The 23,223-nt window shown below is 57.5% G+C and overlaps 1 long non-coding RNA gene across 2 annotated transcripts; it reads left to right on the forward strand.

Moving 5' to 3' along the window:
* The first annotated feature begins 165 nt into the window (after positions 1-165).
* Positions 166-18,909, forward strand: LOC102163357 (uncharacterized). Of its 2 annotated transcripts, XR_014812059.1 has the most exons (4): positions 166-567; positions 1,358-1,476; positions 11,876-12,522; positions 14,145-18,909. It is a non-coding gene; the product is annotated as an uncharacterized LOC102163357 (long non-coding RNA). The 2 variants fall into 2 exon arrangements; XR_002346483.2 differs by lacking the exons at positions 11,876-12,522; positions 14,145-18,909 and adding an exon at positions 3,830-7,142.
* The last annotated feature ends 4,314 nt before the right edge of the window (positions 18,910-23,223 follow it).

Consider the following 23,223-nt stretch of genomic DNA (forward strand, 5'->3'; position numbering starts at 1 on the left):
CCGCGACCCGGCCCGGCTGGCCCCGCCCACCAGGCCCGTCCCGCCGCACTGCCTCCTGGGAGTTGTAGTCCCTCGCCGCGCGGCCGGCCCAGGGGAGGCCGCCGCCGGACTACAAGGCCCGGGAAGCCCTGCGGAGGCACGGGAGCGTTTCCTAGGCAACCGTGCCGCGGCCTCGTGACGCACGGCGCCATCTCTCCCAAGTGGCTAGGGCTGCCTACCTGGGGCTGTGGGTTTGCGGGACCCACCATTCAGGAGAAAGTGTAAACCGTTCTGAAGTCGGGACCGTGACTGGCTGACACCTTAGATTGTCTCTGTGTCGTCTGCATTGATATGCAGGCTCCTTGTCCTTATGGACTTCGCAGGTGGTCTGCTTGGCCCTCCAGTTAAAGGTCAGGGCTGTCGGGAACATTAGACCCACCTGGCCACTCCTTCGCTTGGCAGAAGAAGGAAACCCGAGGCCCAGGGAGTCCCAGGCGTCCTGGGCCTTCTCACTCCCGGCTCCCCGAAGCTTTCCCCTTGACCCAGGGGTGCCCGCAACACTGTATCTCACACACGGCTATGCACTTGGTCTGTATTAGAGATATTTGTGTACCTGTTTCATTTCTTCCTCTCTGCTACGTTTTAGTAAATCCAGCAACGTGAGGGGGGCTGGGCCAGTGCCCTGGGGGTAGAGGAGGAAACCGGGAGAGTGTGAGGCAGATTGCTGCTCTCAGGCAGCTTTGGGGTCAGGTAGAGGCCTCAACTGTGTGCTTTGGGGCTTTGAGAAGGGACTGGGTTGTCCATCTGGTAAGAATGGTGGACTGTGCCTGAGAGGGGGTGCAGGCAGATGGGGGAGGGTCCCCAAAGAAAGAGAACCAGGCATAACTTTCTTGACATAGAGGAGCCATTTTAGGGAGTTCCCACTGTGGCTCAGTGGGTTAAGAACCCACTTAGTATTCATGAGGATGTTTGATCTATGGACCCGCTCAGTGGGTTAAGGATCCCGCATTCCCGTGAGCTGTGGTGTAGGTCCCAGACATGGCTTGGATCCCACATTGCTATGGCTGTGTGCCACTTTGGTTTGACCCCAAGCCTAGGAACTTCCATATGCTGCAGGTGAAGCCCTAAAAAGAGAGAGAGTAGGAAGTTGTTTTAGGCTTAGTCCACGCGGTGATGTAAGCCTGGCCTCCATGTGTGCCTTTGCCGAGGACAGGCCTCAGTAGTCCGTGATTCAAGGGATCCGAAGAATGTAGAACAAGCAGCTACTCCCGGGCAAGGAAAATAATTTAACCGTAATGGGAGATAATAAGTCAGTCAAGACTCCCTGTTCTGTTTCAAAGGTTAAGATCAGCCTGTGGCTTACTCAGCTGTTTTACAGGGTCCGAAGCCCCTTGAACAATGGGCCACCGGATTAATTGGAGCCAGGGAGTTGCTGCTGCTGCTCTTTGCTGGCCCCTGTGACTTCAGTCAATGACGATCTGGATGTTCGTGGACCTGGTATGACTCAGCCCTGTCCTTTGCTAAATTCCTCTTTGCACAAGAGCCCTCATGCATATGCATGTTCCCTCAGCTTAAAACCTCCCCAGTTGTGCTATTTAGGGAGACGCTGCTCTGGGAGGTGTCCCTGGAGTTCTTCTTCTTTTTTTTAATTAAAAATTTTTTTTGTTTTGCTTTTTCTTTTTCATGGGTGCTAGTCAGGTTTGTTTCTGCTGTGCCACGGCGGGAACTCCTGGTGTTCTCTCTAGTTGCTGCAAGTAGCAAGTGCTTCCCTCTCCCTCTCTGACTTGACTCGTGTCTTGGCTTGGCTTGATGTCTTGGCTTGATACCCACGAAGAGGTAAACCCAGGTTTGAGGTAATAGGGGGCGTTTAAAATGGATACATAGCCCACTCTTGGGCATCTATCCGGACAAAACTCTACTTAAAAGAGACACGTGCACCTGCATGCTCATTGCAGCACATTCACAATAGCCAGGACATGGAAACAATCCAAATGTCCATCGACAGATGATTGGATTCGGAAGATGTGGTATATATACACAATGGAATACTACTCAGCCATAAAAAAGAATGACATTATGCCATTTGCAGCAACATGGATGGAACTAGAGAATCTCATACTGAGAGAAATGAGCCAGAAAGACAAAGACAAATACCATATGATATCACTTATAACTGGAATCTAATATCCAGCACAAATGAACATCTCCTCAGAAAAGAAAATCATGGACTTGGAGAAGAGACTTGTGGCTGCCTGATGGGAGGGGGAGGGAGTGGGAGGGATCGGGAGCTTGGGCTTATCAGACACAGCTTAGAATAGATTTACAAGGAGATCCTGCTGAATAGCATTGAGAACTTTGTCTAGACACTCATGTTGCAACAGAAGAAAGGGTGGGGGAAAAATGTAATTGTAATGTATACATGAAAGGATAACCTGACCCCCTTGCTGTACAGTGGGAAAATAAAAAAAATTATTAAAAAAAAATAAAATGGATACATAGGAGTTCCCTGGTAGCTCAGTGGGTTAAGGATCCAGCATTGTAACTGCTGTGGCTAAGGCTGCCGCTATGGTTTGGATTTGATCCCTGGGAACATGCACATGTCTGGATGCAGCCAAAGGGAAACAAAAAAAGGGGGGACAATGAGGACAAAGGAAGGAAGTGGGGAAACCCAGATACCTTGGGAAGACTTGAGATTTAGGTACTTTTAAAAAATTTTTTTTAATTTTTTTATTTTTTTTCCTTTATTTATTTATTTATTTTTTCCTTTATTTTATTATTTTTTATTTTTTATTTTTTTTGTCTTTTGTCTTTTTGGTTGTTGTTGTTGCTATTTCTTGGGCCGCTCCCGCGGCATATGGAGGTTCCCAGGCTAGGGGTTGAATCGGAGCTGTAGCCACCAGCCTACGCCAGAGCCACAGCAACGCGGGATCTGAGCCGCGTCTGCAACCTACACCACAGCTCACGGCAACGCCGGATCGTTAACCCACTGAGCAAGGGCAGGGACCGAACCCGCAACCTCATGGTTCCTAGCCGGATTCGTTAACCACTGTGCCACGACGGGAACTCCCGAGATTTAGGTACTTTTTTATATTATTAGCTTTTGCTTTTTAGGGCTGCACTTGCGACATCTGGAAGTTCCCAAGCTAGGGTTCTCATCGGAGCCCCAGCTGCCAGCCTACACCACAGCCACAGCAACACCAGACCCGAGCCGCATCTGTGACCTACACCACAGCTCACGGCAACGCTGGGTCCTTAACCCACGGAGCAGGGCCAGGGATGGAACCCACAGTCTCATGGTTACTAGTCGGATTCATTACTGCTGAACCACAGTGGAAACTCCCTAGATACTTTTATTTATTATTATTAAAAAAATTTTTTTTTGGTCTTTTTAGGGCTGCACCCACAGCACATGGAGGTTCCCAGGCTAGAGGTTGAATCAGAGCTGTAGCCACTGTCCCTATTATCACAGCCACAGCAACACCAGATCTGAGACGCGTGTGGCACCTACACCACACTGAGCGAGGCCAGGGATCGAACCCACTTCTTCATGGATCCTGGTCAGATTCATTTCCACTGAGCCTTGATGGAACTCCCCCCAGGTCCTTTTAAATTGTACCCTGTGTTGTTCCAGAAAGAGTTTAAGGTGCCTGGAATCAAGGAGTGGTTTGCTGTCCCTCTGCCTGATGTGCAGTATCTTGAGAGGCGTCACTTCATATATTTCAGCCAGTCGTTTATGTTGTTTCAGGCAAAAGGGTAAACTCAGTCCCTGTTACTCCATCTTAGGCAGAAGCCCAAATCCCAGCTGCTTGGCCATTAACGCCTAATGCCCTTGTCCTGTTCATTACATCAGGCCAGCTGGTGTCGCAGGATGTGTACAGGCCCCCAGAGAATGGGTGTTCATTCTTCTGCTCAGACCTGAAAGGCAGGTGCTCCTGGTCAGCAGGCGGGTGTCCTCCAGGCTCTGATGCCGGGATTCAGGCTGCCCATCTTCAACGCAGGCCTGCGAAGATCGCTTCCCTCCGGCAGAAAGGGACAGAGCGGAGAGTTCAGCGTCTGATGCAGCGATGCAGGTGTCGTCGGGGAAACCACGAGGAAAGACGGGGGGGGGGGGTGACCAGAAGCGGGAAGAGCAGGGTCTGGCCTGCGGGAGGGAGGACGTGATGGAGGAGGACCCGGAGAGGCTTCTAAAAGAGGCTGAGGAGAGAAGAGACAGGAAGAGATGGAGGTGTCCCCCCCGGGGTGTGGGCCACAGGCCAGCCTTTCTCTTGTGACTTTGTCTTGTGCTTCCGTCCATGTCTTCTTCCCTCCTGGACTGTGTGTTCTCTGGGAGCAGTGATTGTGTTTCCTGAATCTCTGTCTCCTGTCACAGGGCTGAGCTCAGAGTTGGTGCTCAGTGAATGTGGGGGAATGGATGGGTGGCTGGATGGTGGCTGATGGATGGCTGGATGGCCGGATGGGTGGATGATGGCCGGCTGGCCGGAAGGAAGATGTGAGAAGTGGCTGATGGATGGGTGGGTGCCGGATGGAAGGAAGGAAGGCGAGTGGCCAGTGGATGGAGGGACGATGGAGGTGGAAGGATGCATGCTGAACTCTTCCTTTATTCCCAGCCTGGTCACAGAAGAGCTCTTTTCTCAAAATGAAACAAAACCAAAAAAGGTGCCACAAAGCCCTTGGTGATGACGGGATAAAGGAATAGATGGTGGCTGTCTCTTGCCCACTTCAGACCCAGAGCTGGCCCGGGAGACACTCAGGTGGGCTCTGCTGGCTGATGAAGGGGGCTGGGTTGGGGGAGAGAAGGCAGTAGTTTTTTTTTTCTTTTTCTTTTTTGTCTTTTTGTCTTTTCTAGGGCTGCTCCCGAGGCATATGGAGGTTCCCAGGCTAGGGGTCTAATCAGAGCTGTAGCCGCCGGCCTACGCCAGAGCCACAGCAACGCGGGATCCAAGCCATGTCTGCGACCTACACCCCAGCTCACAGCAACACTGGACCCTTAACCTACTGAGGCCAGGGATTGAACCCGCAACCTCACCTCATGGTTCCTAGTCAGATTCGTTAACCCCTGTGCCCCGATGGGAACTCCAGAAGGCAGTTCTAATCTTCTTTTTCAGGCTCCCCTAACGTCTCTGCAACCTCTGGCATCCTTGTCCCAAGGAGGTGGGGGCTGGCCTGGAGCTCTCCTGTCCGGTGTGCACTGTGCTGGGACATGGGGACCTCTGCCCGTCTGTCTCCCGCCCCCTGCTTCCATGCCCTTTGCTCTCGGCCGGCTGCCTGCATCCTTGCTCAGCGCCTCACCTCTGCGCTGGGACGATTAACTTGTCCCTTACAAGCTCCTGCTTAGTAATTCCGACAGGAAACTCCCAGCAGGCTGCAACTTGGCACGGAACAGCAGTGACTGAAGGCGCATTTTAAAAGGTTGACGTTTCTGTGCGAGTTCTTGCTCCTCCCAGCCCCGGCCCCCAAGACGCGTGCACTCGGGTCTTTGTGTGACTCCAGCTCTGCGATGTCGAGGTGCAGTCAAGGTGGCTCTTGGCCCAACCCTCTCTGGGCTGCATGGGCAGGTCTCTGGTGCTTTGTGCCCCTGGCACTGCCCCCTGGGCACTCAAACGCTCTCCTAACAGCCCAGTTTCTAGGGCCCTGGCTCACTGGGCAGTTGCACTTGGGGCGGGGGGGTTGGAGAGCGGGGGAGCCTCTTCCGACTCACGGTGTGAGCGGCCCCCTTTCCGATGACAAGCGTGACACATGCGTGACTCCAGGAAGGTCCCAAGCTTCCAGGGGCGCAGCAGCCACCCCATGGGACAGCATAGCCGGGCCTCCCGCTCACCAGGGAGCGAGGGAGGCCTGCTGTGCACCTGGGTGTCCCACATCCTGCGAGGAAGCCTCCTGTGAGGGAGGGACCGACCCCGTGTACAGACGAGGACAGGCGAGGTCAGTGGTCTAAGGTCAGAGAGCTAAGAGTAGCAGAGCCGGGGTTCGAGCCCAGGCCGGCTGATCTAACCCACACGCCACGCTTCTCCTTCTCTGCTCCTGCCCCCTCCCCCTCACCCCTCCCCACCCCTCCCCAAGGTCAGTTTGAGAGGACCTAGCCCACAGCCACCCTCCCCCTGGGGCAGGGGCTGCTTTGGAGACGGTGGATGCCTGGGGTGGGGGGCGGAATCTGTGGCAGGCGTGTGGGAGAAACGCGGGTCCTCACTGAGTGACCCCTGGGAGGTGCCGACCATTCACTGCTTGTCACCCTGTGACCCGGCCTTTGCAGGCCTGGGTTCTAGAGCAGGCGGCTGAGGCTTGGGTCTGAAGGGAGCGCCTCCCCCCGAGGACGGCTCTGAGGGCCCTGTGAGGGGGGTGGGCAGAGTCATTTCTGAGCAGGGGTCGTGGAGTTCCCTGGCGGCCTCGTGGGGAAGGATCCAGTGGGCTTCCATCCCTGGCCCGGGCAGCTTCTGCAGGCCACGGGCACTGCCAAAGACCGGTAAAATAAATAAAGGTGTAAATAGACAAGTGGGGGTGGTGAATCGCATTTGGATATTTGGAGCCCGTCCACGCAGGTGCCAGGTTGGGCCACTAACAAGAGTGGCCTCCAGGGACCCTCTCCCTGCCAGGCCGCCCCTCCCTCCCCCGGGCGGGAGTGTCTCTTCCCTTTGTCTGTGGTCATCCCCTCGCCTGCCTGCAGCCTGACTGCAAGGACGGGGCCCCAAACCACAGGGCTTGGCTTGCGCCGTGGACACGTGGCTGCCCGCGTTCCTTGCGCCTTCTCCTCCACGGATGCCGCGTCACTGAGCTCTGGTTCCTGCCTTCTCGGGGCTGCTTCCCTCCCCTGCATCCCGTGTAGTGGTGACGGCCACCTGCTTGTCCTGGACAACAGCTGTCAGCTGGGCTGCCAGGAGCAGGCGTGCAAGCTTGCGTGTCCACGGAGCGTTTGCCCGGGAGTGGAGTCGCTGGCTCCTGTGGTTTGCACCTTTGCGGCGCCAACAGCCGAGGGGACCCTGTTCCCCGCGGGGCTGCAGGGCGGTGTGTGGCTGTGACGGGCTCCGGGCTGGGTTCCCTGACTGTCAGTAGTCTCCCCCCGTACGTGGCTGAGGCCCCCGAAGCTCTTTCGACGTCTGACACCCCTGCTTTGCGGGTTTTGTGTGTGGCAAATGTCCTCTCCCATCCCGAGGTTCACTGTTAGTCTCCTACCGGTGTCTTTTGATGGACGGGTTGCTCACCCTACTCAGTGATAAGTCGTTGATTGTCGCTGCTTTTCTGAGATAAGAAAGCCTTGCCTACGTCAAGGTCATGACTCTGCCTTCCGTATTATCTTCTGTATTATCTTCTAAGTGCTTTGTAGCTTCGCCTTTCATGTTGGGAATCTCATTCCACCCGACTTGTGTTTCCAGGATGGGTTTGTTTGTTTGTTTGTTTATCTTGTCTTTTGAGGGCTGCACCCGAGGCATATGGAGGTTCCCAGGCTAGGGGTCAAATCATAGCTGTAGCTGCCGGCCTGCGCCACAGCCACACCAGATCCGAGCCCCGTCTGCCACCTGCACCACAGCTCACGGCAATGCCGGATCCTTGACCCACGGGGCGAGGCCAGGGATCGAACCCGCATCTTCATGGATACCAGTCGGGCTTGTTACGGCTGAGCCACGATGGGAACTCCTATTTATGAAATTTTCTTTTTCCGACGTTGTTGCTTAGGTGTGGAGATGAAGTAGAATCTTGAGCACAGGTTTGGGTGCAGCACCCTGGTTAACCTCTGCGTTCATTATCTGAGTGTCTGCAGATTCTTCAAATTCTCTTGCACAAGCAGCATGTCATCCATGAATAAAAAGCTTCATTTCTTTCTTCACAAACTTTACCTGAGTGGCCACGCCAGCCGCCACATCCAGGCTGATGCCAAATCGCCGTTCCAATGAGCGCCGGGCTCCTTGCCCATCTCGGAGGGCAGGCTTGCAGAATTTCCCATTAACTTGAGGGATTTGGGAGACAGCCTTTTTCAGATTAACCGTGTGCCCTGCTCCGAAGCAGCTAACACATGGCCCAAAGAACAGACGTGGAATTTTATCCAAGTCTTCTCCACGTAGGGGGAGGACCTCCCGCGCTGCATCTTTTCATGTGCTAACGAGGGAACCTTCACTGGGTGCCTGAGGGTGCCCAGGGTTTGGGGAAAAGGAACGCAGGAGGGAGGGGCCGGGCAGTGAACCCCCAGCTCACCCCTCCTCGTCTCCGCTCCTGCCTCGTTCTGTGTTCTCTTCGCTTCTGTGTTGGTCTGCTTGGCATCATTCGTCCCAAGGACAAGCTAACAGGTAAAGCTGTCCCGCGTCCTCTGTGACCTGAGCCCATTTCCAGAATCTCTGACTCTCTGAGCGAGGATGCCCCCCGCCCTGATGGCCCAGGCCCCCAGGAGGCCCCCAGGGCCAGGGCGGGGACAGGGACAGGCGCCGGGCCCTGGGGCCTGCTGGGATTATTTCAGCTAGTCAGTCCTCAGGGACGTTGGAAGCCTCATGGTTGCCGAAGGGGACAGGTGGGCGTGGGCGGGGCAGGCCGGGGTCGGGGAAGGGCTGGCCGATGGGGACCTGCGCACAGCAGAGCGGACCCTGCTCCGTCTCGCGGGAAGAGGATCTGCGAGAGGCGGGTGTGTGGACGTGCGCACCTGACCCGCTTTGTTGCGCAGCGGAAGTGGTCACGAGCTTGTAAACCGAGTCCCTTCACGAAGACCCGGAGCCCGGACTAGTCCCGTCATGGCGCAGCGGAAACGCATCTGACCCGTATCCGTGAGGATGCAGGTTTGATCCCTGGCCTCGCTCGGTGGGTTAAGGGGCTGTGGTGTGGGGCACAGATGTGACTTGGATCTGGTGTGGCTGTGGCTGTGGTGCAGGCCAGCAGCTGCAGCTCTGATGCGACCCCTGGCCTGGGAACCTCCATGTGCCGCGGGTGCGGCCCTAGAAGGACAAAACAGACAAGCAAACAAGCTAGCCAGTCCTAAGTGGGTGCCCTGCTCTGCCTCTCTTTCCCGCGGTGTCGCCCCCGCAGCTTTGCAGAGCTGCCCAGCCTCTTGTTTCAAGGGCTCTGGGAGCGACATTAACCTTTTCATCCCGGGGCTCGGCCCGTGTCATCCCTCAGTCCCCTGTGTAGCTGAAGGCCCGGGCACAAGACAGCGCTTTGGGCTCACGGCGAGAAGGCCGGGTAGGGGATGCGAGTGCGTCCTGGGTGCCCAGCGGAGGGGACGTGACACCAGGGGTACAGAGCTGGAGCCAGGGTGGGCCTGCTTGCAGGCCTCGATGTGCACAGCTGGGGCGAGGGCTGGACGCTCATCAGCACCTCGGGTGGAAACGTGGTCACAGGGCCTTGCACAGTTATAAACATGCGCCACACATGGCTTCCCTTTTATTTTATTTTTAAAAATATTTATTTAATAATGATTTTTATTTTTTTCTATTATAGCTGGTTTGCAGTGTTCTGTCAGTTTTCTGCCGTCCAGCAAAGTGACCCAGTCACACTCACACGTACGCATTCTTTTTTCTCCGGTGATCAGGCTCCAGCATCAGTGACTAGACGTAGTTCCCAGCGCTACGCAGCAGGATCTCATTGCTCACCCATTCCAAAGGCAACAGTTTGCATCTAGGAACCTCAAGCTCCCCCTCCGCCCCCCTCCCCCTTGGCAACCACAAGTCTGCTCTCCAAGTCCGTGAGTTTCTTTTCTGTGGAAAGGCTCATTTGTGCCGTATATTAGATTCCAGATAGAAGTGATACCGTCTGGTATTGGTCTTCTTCCTTCTGACTGACTTCACTCAGGACGAGAGTCTCCAGTTCCATCCATGTTGCTGCGAATGGCATTCTTTTGTTCTTTTTTATGGCTGAGTAGTATTCCATCGTGTATTTATACCACATCTTCTTAATCCATTCATCTGTTGATGGACATTTAGGTTGTTTCCAGGTCTTGGCTATTGTGAATAGAGCTGCAGTGAAAGCGTGAGTGCATGTGTCTTTTTCAAGGAAAGTTTTGTCTGGATATATGCCCAAGAGTGGGATCGCTGGGTCCTATGGCAGTTCTATGTGTAGCTTTCTAAGGTGCCTCCATACTGTTCTCCATAGTGGCTGTACCAGTTTACATTCCCACCAACAGTGCAGGAGGGGTCCCTTTTCTCCACACCCTCTCCAGCATTTGTTATTTGGGGACTTATTCATGATGGCCATTCTGACTGGTGTGAGGCGGTATCTCGGGGAAGTTTTGATTTGCATGTCTCTAATAATCAGGGACGTTGAGTATTTTTTCGTGTGCCTGTTGGCCCTCTGTATATCTTCCTTGGAGAACTGTCTCTTCAGGCCTTCTGCCCATTTTCCAACTGGGTTGTTGCCTTTTTTGCTGTTGAGTTGTAAAAATATTTTATTTATTAATTTCTGTCTTTGCCTGTGGCATGTGGAAGATCAGGAGTGTGGCGGGAGGGGCAGGGAGAAGCCTGGCGCCCAGTGGAGATGCCCACTTTCAGCTGGGCTGGCGATGGAGGGTGGGGCTAGGAGCCATGGCCATGGCCACGGGCAGTCTGGTGGCCGGAGAGACAGTCAGGAGTGGGCGCCGGGGGTCAGTGCAGTGGCAGGGCCGGGGTTCTTGTGCCCCTTTCACAGACGGACAGACTGAGGGCTGTGTCCACCTTGGCAGTCAGGCCAGGGCCACAGCTCAGGGCCCAGTTACTTTGCCAAAGAACACGTCCCGAGTGAAGAGAAGCCCAGCTTCCCAAACCCTGTTCTTCTTTTGTCCTCCCCATGCTTCCAAGAATTAAGAAGGGACGGTCCTTTCTCCCCATTTTGCAGATGAAGAGCACGCTGCCCGGGCAAGGAGCCAAGCCCAGAACTGCCGCCCCCAGGCCCGGCATGGTGCTCCCCCCGTTAGCGCTGGGGAGCCCCCAGCTTCCCGCAGCTCCCACCACAGGGCCACCTGCTTGCAGCCCCAGACCCCAGGGCTCAGCTGGGCTTTTCTGCAACCTGTAATTCCAGATCCTGGAGACCCTCTGAGCTTGTCTGGAAAGATTCCGAGGGTGGGGTCTCTAAGCATGTCTATGTGGGAAGTCAATCACCTTAACGAGGCCTCGTGGTCTCTGCATTTTTTTGGGGGTGTAATCCACGTCACAGCCAGGCCCCCAAGAAGCCTTGTTGTGTGTGTGTGGTGGGGAGTGGGTTTTGGGGTGCAGTCACAGTCATCCAGTGCCCCCTGTGTCCCCAAGAATGGGTATGCCCCTTGTGTGGATAAAGCGGCTGCAGCTCAGAAAGTACCCCTTGTCTCCTGACCCCCTGGCCCCCGTGGCCGGCCAGAGGCAGGGCCATCCCCAGACCTGGCCGCCCCTGGGTTTTGTGTCGGCCTGTCCTGGCTGGTGCTCCTGGGGTGCAGGGCTGTGACAAGCAGGAGGGTGGCTGCTCTGTGTCCTGGCTGTGCCGCCTAGGCTCTGGCCTAACCTCTCTGAGCCTCGGGCTGCTCATCTGTGAAGGGGCTGGGGTCTATTCACGTCCACCCTGCAGTGAAGAGCATGGGTGGACACGGTGCAGGGGTGCTGGGGGGGAGGGGCGTGTCTGGGGGCCCAGCAGGGTGGCTTCAGGTCAGGGAGGGACAAGAGACAGGAATGTGCAGCCCTGCGGGGCCGGGGCCGGGGCAGGGGTGGGTGGGCAGCCGTGTCCCCAGGCTGTGTCCTTCCAGTGACCTGTGAGCAGAAGCAGCCCAGGCGGGAGGCAGGCTCTCCTCCCTGGAGATCTGCAGTGTGGGGCGGGGGCCGGAGAAGGGGGCACGTGTGGGTATTTGGACTAGAGACACACACTGTAAAGTGGGGCTTCTTTCCTCCCAGCTCTGCCTGGACAGCTGCAGACAGAAATTCAAGGCCGCATTCTTTTATTTATTTATTTATTTATTTTTGTCTTTTTTGCCTTTTTTTTCTAGGGCTGCTTCCCGTATGGAGGTTCCCAGGCTAGGGGTCGAATTGGAGCTACAGCCGCCAGCCTGCACCAGAGCCACAGCCACAGGGGATCTGAGCCGCATCTGTGACCTACACCACAGCTCACAGCAACACTGGATCCTTAGCCCGCTGAGCAAGGCCAGGGATCGAACCCACAACTTCATGATTCCTAGTCAGATTTGTTAACCACTGAGCCACGAACTCCTCGAGGCCGCATTCTACAGGGAGCGCCGGCTGTACCTGGTGTCACCTTGGCGCTCAAGGTCAGCCATGGTGGGCGTGTCTGTCCACCCGCACTGCCTGGGAGTCCTGGGCACACCCGCTGAGTCCTGGGGACACCCGTACCCCACTGCTGCCTTTTCACCTTTCCTCCCGGCGAGGGCCGAGCAGAGGAAGGCGTCTGGGCGCGTCTCAAATCTCAAGGTGGGAAAGGGAGCCTCCAGCCAGAATCTCCCCTCCGCAGCTGCTGCTCACACCCGCTCCGCTGGTGTCTCCAAGGACCACAGCCCCGTTACCCGGGACTTCCGAGCAGCAGTTGTGGCAACTGGCCTGGGAACCTCCTTATCCTGAGGAGCCTCCAGGCTGGGCCCGCCCTGCCCCTGCCCGCAAGCGTCTCCTCCTAACCAGCTTGGTAAGTGGCCGCCACCCTCGCCCCTGGGTGAGGTGGGCCCAGCTCCTCCCCCACTCCAGGACCCCCACTGTGCCCTCAGAGCCGGCCAGCCCCCACTGCTGCCTGAGCCCCCGGGTCCTGCCCTGTCCTGCTCCTCCTGCCAGACCTGTGGGAAGAAGGTGGGTCTTCGGGGACTGGTGTCCCCTCACCCGAGAAAGTGACGTTGTAATCCCTGGCCCTGACCCGCTTGCTTGGTGGGGTCCTTCCCTGCTGGGGGTCCTGGGGGTGGGAGGGTTTGGGGTTCTGCATCCGAGGCCCCAGTCCCTAGGGTTTCAGTCCAAGGCCATGCTGCTTACACAGGACGGGGACTGGGCAGGACTGTAGATGAAAAAGGGGGGACGCCTCTGGGCCGGAGAGGGGGGTTCGCACGGGACCGAACTTGCTGCTTGAGGACTGACGGCCACGCCGGGGCTTGGCTGCGGGCCTCTGCGTGGTCACCGCACCTCACGGGAGATTCTCACCGGAAATTCTCGGGCGGGTCTGTGTGTGAACTGTGCTTGGGGCCCTTGTCTGTGTGCATGTTGGTGGGGGGGCGTCCAGCTCACATCCCCCCCTCCCCGGCCCTAATTCTCTCCTTGGTTTCCTCTGAACACTGACCGTGCCCACGTCCTGCTCTCATCCCGGGGAGGGCCCTGTGTCTGCCCTCGTCTTCCTGCCCCCCCCCATGGCTCGTTGTCTTATTCAGGCTGCGTTTTTGGACCAGCCACACCTGCACCCCACGTCCATTATGCTGGGCTCGTTCCTGCTTTTTTTTTTTTTTTTTTGTCTTTTTAGGGCCATATCCGTGGCATATGGACGTTCCCAGCCTAGGGGTCGAGTCAGAGCTACAGCTACCAGCCCACACCACAGCCACAGCCACAGCCACAGCAATGCCAGATCCAATCTGCGTCTGTGACCTGCACCACAGCTCACGGCAACACTGGATCCTAACCCACTGAGCGAGGTCAGAGCGAAAGCGTGCATCTCCCCGCCTCCCTCCCTAGAGCTTAGTGGGGCCAAGAGACTGCGCTTTGGCCAGTGAAATAACAGAGGAAGTTCTCCGCAAAGGAGGCTGCTTTAAAGAGGAGCTAACTCAGAGTTCCAGTTGTGGCTCAGCAGTAATGCACCCACCTAGTAACCATAGGATGCAGGTTCGATTCCTGGCCCCTCTCAGTAGGTTCAGGATCCATTGTGGCTGTGGCTGTGGTGTAGGCCCATAGCTGCAGCTCCAATTTGACCCCTAGACTGGGAACGTCCATATGCCACACATGTGGTCCTATAAAGACAAAAAAAAGGGGAGGGGAGCTGACTCAGGTGGATCCTGTATGAGGGGCCGTTTCCTGCCCCGTGCGTTCCCAGCGTTCCTCCTGTCCCATGGTGTTGATGGCTGGAGCTCCAGCAGCCATCCTGCACCATGAAGTGGCTTTGAGGTTGGAGGCCATGCATGGAGGATGGGGAGGAACAGATGGCAAGCGCCTGGGTCCCTGAGGACCTTGTGGGGATGCCACACCTCCCTGGGTTTGTCACCTTCAGTTTTTACTTAGGAAGGAAAAAACTTCTATGGGATTTCCCATCATGGCTCAGCGGTTAATGATTCCGACTAGGATCCGTGAGGATGCGGGTTCGATCCCTGGCTTCACTCATGGTGTTAAGGATCTGGTATTGCCACGAGCTGTGGCGCAGGCTGACAGCTGCAGCTCCAATTCAGCCCCCAGCCTGGGAACTTCCATATGCTGAAGGCGCGGCCCTAAAAAAGAAAAACAAATACCTTCTGTCTTGTTCCTGCCTCTTTTGTCGGGATCCTCCATATGTGCAGCCCAGCCACACTGTAACGGATATATTAGTGCTGACTCTCATCACAGCCTTGGCCACTCTTCTACGGAGGGGCAGACGGCAGCTCAGAGAGGTGAAGGCACTTGCTCAGGGTCACACAGCTGGAAGGAGCAGGGAAGCTCTGCATGCAGAGAGGACCCTTCACGGAAGACGGATGCTGGCTCCAGATACGCCCCCTCCTCCCGCATCTGCACCCCGGGCACCCACGTGACCTGGCAGCTCTGGCCCTGGCCGTCTGGGGTGCAAATAGCGTCCTCCTGGCAAAGCCTCCTGCAGCTGCTGTGACAGGCATGGGGGCAGAGCCTCTGAGACTCGCCCTGTCGACGCCTGTAGCTCGGCGGGCTGCTTGCTATTTCTGGAAGGTGCATGGAGGGAGGGCTGTGGGAGCTAAATAATTGTAGTGTCGCTTTCTGGCCTCCGCAGGGAGGGGGGGCTGCACATTTAGTGGCACCTGCTGTGTCGCTCTCACTCTCTGGATTGTCACTCTGAAGGGAAGGGAACTCGCCCTGCCCGCGCTTCCTGCACACCTGGGGTGGGTGTGTGTGTGGGGGTGTCGGTCCTGCCCTGGAGACCCTGCCTGCCTGTCTGCCGAGTCCTCCCCGGAGCAGGAGCAGGAGCAGGAGCCGCGCGGTCCTCGTGGCTGCGGGCGGCGTGATCACGCTCCCCCTGCCTTTCCCGCGGGCCGGGCCCGGGGGACGGCTCCTCAGCCTTCACTGAGAAGCGGGGCAATGAAAATCACGGCAGTTTAGGAATCTAGGTGACAAGTGGCAGGCTGTTTCTTGTTACAATGTGCGATCCCTTCTCCCAAAGCTAAATCGACCCACCGAACTCACGCGCTTGATGGAGGAGGAGACACGGGCGGGGCTTGGAGCCGGGCGCTCTGCCGGTGGCGGTGCGGGGCCGGCGTCCGCCTCTCCCCGTGGACCAGAGTCGTGCGGTCAGGCTCACTGTCCAGGGCAAACAGAGGCCTGGGGAAGAGGAGACGCCCGGGAGCCTCAGGTCTGGGGCATCTCTGGGCCTCCCGCCCACGAGGAGCAGGGGCCGGGCGGGCTGCTGTCTAGAGGCTGATGTGTGGACACCGTCGTGTCAGCTCTGCCCTGGGTGCCCAGAGGCTACTTGTGTGCACAGCCTCCAGCGACCACCCGGCCCTGGTCCTGAGGCCCCGAGGCCTCCCTGGGCGTCTGCCATGCCTGGTGCCTGGCGGAGGAGCCTCGTGGGCCCAGGCGGGCTGTGCAGGTGGAGGCCAGGCCTCTTCTACACAGTGGGTGCCCAGTCCTGGGAGCCTGGGGCTCTCCACTGTGAGGGCTGCGGGGCTGCTGGGCGGGGCCTGCATCTCGGGACACCTGTGCACACAACCTGTTGGGGCCTTGGGCCCCCCAGGAAGGATGCTTGGCCTTCCCCTGTTGGGAGGGGCAGAGGGCGATGGTGGCTGGGAAAAGCTAGGCTGAGGACCTGACTTTGATGAGCGGCCCCTTCCACGTCCCCTGGGCTCTGCTCACCCACCAGCCCCTGGCAGAGCCCCACTCAGCTGTGGATGTGGTGGGGGCTGGGCCGGAGCTCCCGGGGGCCATCAGATCTCAAAGGGGGGCTGCCCCTGCCCAAACTCAGGTCAGAGAGGCAGAACCCTGGGGGAGGAGGCCCCAGCCCACCCCTGAGGCTCAGGGGAGGCAGCAGGGCCCTTAGGCTCCCAGAAGGAGCTGTCCTGCCAGCCTGACCATCTCCCGCAATGACAGCCTGGGGCCTGGCCAGGACCCTCGTGCCCAGAATGTGGCCGTGAGCTAGGCCAGTGCGAGGACGTCTTAGGAACTTCCCTCGTGCTTTTGCTAGATGGGCCCCAGTGGCCCCTCCTCAAACTTACCAACCCTGTGGCCTGAGGCCTTTGCAAATGCTGTTCCCTAGGACGGCGATGCTTTTCCCCCAGTTCTTTGCTTGACAGGCACCTCCTCCAGGTTACTTTTCCCGACCACTGCTGCGGAAGAGGACTTACTCCTTGAGCAGTTACTGCCTCCTAACTCTCTGATTCCCCGTCAGCAAGATCCAGAATCCTGGAATCCCATGAGCGCATCAGACTCACAGAAACTCAGAGCTGGGTGTGGACTCAGAGCTCAGTGTATGCTGGTCTCTGCAGCCTGCTGGCCAGGGGGCTGAGCGGCTTCAACCAGCCACGTGCAGGGACAGGGAGCTTACCTTCTCACGGGGCAGTGGGTCTCACGACCCCTGGCTCCCTGGGTGTCTGTTTTCCTGCAGCTCCCTGCCAGGTGTCCCCCCCTGGATCCCTGCCCCCCCCAGATCTGTCTGCCCTCTTGCTTGGTCATTATCATTAACTGGCTCCCTTTCCTGTCCCTCGGGTCCCCAACACCCCTAAGACAGGACCCTGCGCAGGCCAGGCTGCCCGAGGGACCCACGCGGGTCTGTTTGCGACAGAAAAGGTTAGCTGGCTCTTGGGAAATGTCAGGACACAAGTCAGAGCGGGCCCAAGGTGAGGCCCAGTGAGGCTCTGTCACTTTACGCGTCTGCTTCATTAATCAGTGAAGGGTTTCCCATGGCAACCACCAGCCAGCAGCCTCATCTCTCCCCATCTGAGCTCGTCCTGGGAGGACCCGTCGGGCCCGCAGTCCCTGACCCCTGCCCGATGGCCAGGGCCGTGTCCTGGGGTGCGACTCCCAGACACCTGGGCTTGGGCTGCAGGACGGCAGCGGGCAAGGCGGCTGAAGTCTGTCTGCTCCTAGCTGCTCGTTATGGAGCAGATGGGGAGCTGTGCAGGGAGGGGCGGGCGCTGCCTCGAGTCGGAGTCGGAGAGCGGGTCTGGGAAGAGTGCTCTCAGCCGGGTGCTAGTTCGCTAAACTGGAGACAGGGTTTCCCCTTCACCATCCACGCCCCACCCCCGTCCTCCCCGCCCGTCCAGCATCCATTCCTATATCCACTGCTCACTCGTCCATTCACTGCAAACCAACTTGGCGTGTTTCCTCCTGTATGTTCCCAAATGCATCCACCTACCCATTCACCCGCCCACCTGTGGCCTCACCCACACACCCGTTTCTCAACCCCCCATGCCCTGATGCCACCCCCGCCCCGGCCAACTCCCTCTCCACGCGCAGACCCACTGCCCCTCCTCCACCCACAGCCCGTCTGCCCGCCCACACTCACTGTGCCTTGTCCTCCACGCCCACCCGCTCCCCCGCCTGTCTGCCACCCGCTTAGCCACACCTGCATCAAACTCTGTCCACCCACTCATAGACCCCATCTACCCGCCGGATCGCCGTCCAGCCCTCATCCACCCACCACCCATTCATCTGAACGCGCACGGCGGTGGTGTGATCTCAGAGGCCTTGTGCACAGGCTCCAGGCCCCTCCTTTCAGCACCGGGAATGTGTGATGTTGCCCAGAGCCTGAGCCGATCACAGAGGGTTCGATAATGGCAGACTCCAACAACCCGGGTGGGGTTTGCAGAAAAGGCTGGGAGGACAGAGATGGGGTCTGTATGGGGTCAAGGGCCGGAGACCAAACGCGAGGTTTTGAAGTCAAGTAATAAGAGGTAAATCGGTCTCTGGGAGGCCCCTCTGTGGGCTGGACGGAAATACCTCAGCACTGAAATGACCAAGGGACTCGGGGCACGCTGGTATTTTGCAGCCTCAGATAAGCCAGGTAATGCCGCCCCCTGCCCATCTCTCGCTTGTTTGCTTAGTGAAAAAAAGCCCATTTGAACCCAAAGTCATGAAACAGTTAAGTACAGGCAGGTTTAATGGTGTCAACTCCGCAGTACTGCCATCTCTGTGTGAAGGAATCTGGGTATCTTTGACATCTCAAGCCTCTGTGATGTTTACGAGAATTTGGGCTCTTAACAAGAGAATAACAAGTCAACCTCTTATTTTTTATTTTTATTTTTTGTCCTTTTAGAACCACACCTGTGGCATATAGAAGTTCCCAGGCGAGGGGTCAAATCAGAGCTACAGCTGCTGGCCTACACCACAGTCACAGCAACGCCAGATCCGAGCCACATCTGGGACCGACGTACACCACAGCTCATGGCAGCCCTGGATCCTTAACCCGCTGAGCGAGGCCAAGGATTGAACACGCATCCTCATGTATCCTAGTCGGGTTCGTTACCCCTGAGTTGCCATGGGAACTCCACAAGTCAATGTTTTAATTCAAATTAAAATATATATGTAATTACTTGATTTAGATGTATGATTTTAAGTTGAAATCCTGTATGTGTTGGACCATTTAAGGAATCTAAGATTCATCATATGAAGAAGTTACCCTTTCATTTACAAGAGTCACCTAACATATTGGGAAGGTTTTTAGAGAAAGCACATCAATTTCGTTAATACAATTAAGCTTCTGAAGGTGTTTGATAAAGTTTGACATTGGGACCTAAAGTTAAAGAACTCTTTAAAAAGAATTTTGGAATTTGTTAGACTTAAAAGGATAATGATAAATTTGTAGATTGAATTAATAGTTTCAGGGAAAAAACCGCCTAGGTCGCTGGTTTTGTAACATTAATGAGTTGAAAATTTAATTAAATAACTGATTTCTGAATAATCGTTCCTTGCATAAAGTGACACAGAGGACATAAAACAGTCTCACATTAACACCACACGCCCACTCACCCGTCTACTCACTTAGCCTTCGTCCTCCTTCCTAGTTCCCCGCCCCCGTCCAGCCATTCTCCAATCCTCTCGCCTACTCATTTGCTAGTTCAACCACCCAACTACCCGTTCAGCTGTCCATCTATCCATCAACCCATCCATCTGTCCATGCACTCAGCTACCTGCGCACCCATCCATCCATCCATCCACCCATCCACCACCCATCCATCCATCCGTCCATCCATCCATCCATCCCCCATCCATCCATCCATTCATCAACCCATCCACCACCCATCTATCCATCCACCCATACACCCATCCATCCACCCATCCATCCATCCATCCACCCCCCATCCATCCATCCTTCCATCCATCCACCCATCCACCACCCCCCATCCATCCACCCATCCATCCATCCATCCATCCACCCATCCATCCATCCATCCATCCCCCATCCATCCATCCATCCATCCATCCCCCATCCCTCCATCCATCCATCCACCCATCCACCACCCCCCATCCATCCACCCATCCATCCATCCACCCCCCCATCCATCCATCCATCCCCCCATCCATCCCCCCATCCATCCCCCCATCCATCCCCCATCCATCCCCCATCCACCACCCATCCATCCATCCATCCCCCCATCCATCCATCCATCCCCCCATCCATCCCCCATCCATCCATCCATCCATCGACCCATCCCCCCATCCATCCATCCATCCCCCATCCATCCATCCCCCATCCATCCATCCCCCATCCATCCATCCATCCATCCACCCATCCACCACCCATCCATCCATCCACCCCCCCATCCATCCCCCCATCCATTCATCCATCCCCCATCCATCCCCCCATCCACCACCCATCCATCCATCCATCCCCCCATCCATCCATCCATCCCCCCATCCATCCCCCATCCATCCATCCATCCATCGACCCATCCCCCCATCCATCCATCCATCCCCCCATCCATCCATCCCCCATCCATCCATCCCCCATCCATCCACCCATCCACCCCCCCATCCATCCACCCATCCATCCATCCATCCACCCATCCACCCATCCATCCATCCATCCATCCCCCATCCATCCATCCATCCATCCATCCATCCCCCATCCATCCATCCATCCATCCATCCACCCATCCACCACCCATCCATCCATCCACCCCCCCATCCATCCATCCATCCCCCCATCCATCCCCCCATCCATCCATCCATCCATCCATCCATCCATCCATCCCCATCCATCCATCCATCCATCCATCCACCCATCCACCACCCATCCATCCATCCACCCCCCCATCCATCCATCCATCCCCCCATCCATCCACCCATCCACCACCCATCCATCCATCCATCCCCCCATCCGTCCATCCGTCCATCCATCCCCCGATCCATCCATCCATCCATCCATCTAATACATAGTTACTCAAGGCCCTAGGGAGTAGCAGACACTAGGAAAAAATGCTTATGACTAAAGGAGCTACTTCTGTACCCACAGGACTTTGATGGCGTCTCAGCCCTGGAAGGTACTGGCCCCATTCTCCCTCTGCCCTTTCCCATGCACTGTGCCCTCTTGCCCCTACAAGGTCTAGGGTCATGGGCGCAGAGGTAGATGTGTGAGTCCTGGTGCCAGAGGCCCCAAGTCAAACTCCAGCCCCTCCGTGTTGTGGGTCAGTGGAGTTTATGGGAAGGACAGGACACTGTAGGCTCACAGCGACGGTCCATGGAGTCTGTGTGCAGGGGGACTCCTGACCAGCCCTCCGTCAGGTTGCTCCCACTGGGGCTGTAGCCAAGTGCCCTGCTGGAAACTGCTGGTGGATGCACGTGTGTGAGCCTGTGGGCTGGGTGGCCTGGGGGCTGATGGGTACAGACAGATGGACAATTGCATATCACTGGAGCTAAGAGGGTGTGAACTTGGGAGGTAGGTTTCTGTGGGGGACCGTCCCTGTGGCATCAAAGGGAATCCAATTAAGCCTCCTCACGGCCCCTCCACAGCAGCCCCCTGCCCTGCATCCCACAGCCAGGTCTGGGCTGCAGGACTCTCCAGGAATACGAGACGGCTGGGGAACGTGTGGGGTGGCAGGTGTCCACAGCCTCCCGTGTTCCCAGCTCGCCGGGGAGAAGCAGATCAGCCCTCTCGTCCTGGGTGTCGGTCTCTTTGGTCTGCCTGGTGACACAGGATGGCTGTGCTCCACTCCGGGACATCAGCCGTCTTCCCTGACGTGACTGGCCTGGCTGCTCGTGTGCCGAGGTCCCTGTGACCCTGGCGTTACATCACATGCTGTCTGCTCCATGTTTGCCTGAAATCCTCTGACTCGGCCTTTCCGGAGCCCAGCAGGCACCGCAGCCTCAGTGGAGCTCCAGCTGTCCCTGTCCACACGGTGCCCTGGCCCACAGAGGGTCCCATACCTGGAGCCTCCTGGCCCTGCTGCCCATTCTCCTGCTTAGGGTGGTCCCCGGGGTGGCCCCATCCATCTTGGAGCCGGCGCTTGGTGAGTGTGTGCAGAACAATGCACTGGCCGGAAGGAGAGGCACTGCTTGAGCTCCTACTGCATGTCGGGCTCCAGCCTGTGTGGGTGGAGGGGTCCCTGGGATTTCAGAGAGACAGAGGGGGAGAGAGGGAGGAAAGGCAGGAGAAGGGGAAGGAGGGAGAATGCACGGGGTGAATGAAACGGGTAAGGACTGATGAAAGGACAAAATCGTGCAGCCTGCGGTCCCTGGGGAGGAGGTCGGTGTTGGGGGCTTGGGGACGGGGTTCTGGGGGGGGAGGGCAGCAGGGATTCCTGGACTTGGACATTTGGCAAAGGGGAGGGGGGATTTGAGGGGCTAGTGGCCCTTTTTCCGTTTTAAGGACTGGAGACGGTCACGTGAGAGCTGAGGGCAGGCCCGGAGGGGAGTCAGTCATTCGTTCATTCGGCAGATTTTCTGTCCTCCCCTGGGAATCAAGGGGTGGGGAGCCGCCCCGGGTCCCAGGGCTGGGGGTGCAGAACCAGCGTGGGGCACAGACCTCTGGGGACCGGCCCGGACACTAGAGGAGGCTGCTTCTGCTCCAGGGGATCTGGGGGTTCCCTGGGGGCATCGGGGAAAGGGGAGGGAGCTCGTCCCAGCCGCCGCAGCCCCCTGCCCTCCTCAGAGGTGGGCTGGGTGTGGGACCAGCTCGCCGCTGCAGGTCCTCAGGTGTGTGTACATATTTGTGTGTATCGTTCAGTGACCGGCATCCTCTACTCTTCACACGTGTCCCCCCACATCTTTCCTTCTCTCCCCAGTGTCTTGTTTAGGAGCGTGACCCGGGGGGGGGGGGTCCACACAGCTGGGTGACGGGGTGTCCTGTGAGGCACCACTCGCTCTGGTGTACATGCTGGTATTTCCTTGGGCTCCTGGGGACGGGTCATCGCTGGCGATGGTGTCCGAAGGCTGAGACCCGGAGGTTAGTACGGGGGTGGCGGGGGGGACAGGAGGGAAGAGAGGGGGAGGGGAGGGGGAAAGATGGGGGGAGGGGAGGAGATGGAGGGGAGGGGGAGGGGAGGGGAGGGGAGGGGGAGGGAGGAGAAGGGGGGAGAATGGGGGAGGAGGGAGCCACCACCAACTCCATTCTTTGCATCTCGTGGCGCCTCTGGGTCCCCAAAGCTCCTGGGCGGAGCCCGACCCGGTTCTCGGGTTGGGGTCTAACCCACCTGACCAGTCCTGTGGCTCTTGGGTCCTGATTCAACTGGGTGCAGCCAGGAGTAAGTCCTCTGTGGTCAGTGTGAGAGTGAGCTTGGGTGTGCATGGGTGTGGGTGAGTGTGATGGGTGTGCGTGGGTGTAGGGGAGTCAGGGCCTGCAGCACTGGAGCCAGGCACTTCTGGGTTTTCCTTCTGGCTCACACCTTGGGCGACCTTGGGGGAGCCCCTTTGCTGATCCCAGGAGATGACAGGCTCCCTCTGGGGCTGCTGCAGGCGTTCCCTGGGGTCGAGCTGCCTCCTTGGGCTGGGCTGGGGCCTCCAGCAGCCGTGGTCCCTGCTCCCTGGGTGCGGGGGAGAGGAGAAGGGGGGCAGGAAGGGAACGCCAGGGCAGAAGGGCGATCGAGGCAGGGTGTCTCTGACGCTGGGGACCGGGGCTGCTGCCACACCTAGGAGGAGGGGGGACGCCCTTCTCCGGGTCATTCTCCCAAGTTCCCCCAAGACCAGGTGCAGGGAGGGGTCTGCTCAGAGACTGGGGATCCTTTCCTGTCCTGAAGGTGTCCAGCCAGGGCCTCTCTGGCTGACTGGGGGC

This window comes from Sus scrofa, chromosome 8, assembly GCF_054392235.1.
Source record: "Sus scrofa isolate SSC_HxYL_T2T_F1_AM1 chromosome 8, Sscrofa_HxYL_maternal_Yorkshire_Landrace_v2.0, whole genome shotgun sequence".
Classification (NCBI taxonomy): Eukaryota; Metazoa; Chordata; class Mammalia; order Artiodactyla; family Suidae; genus Sus; species Sus scrofa.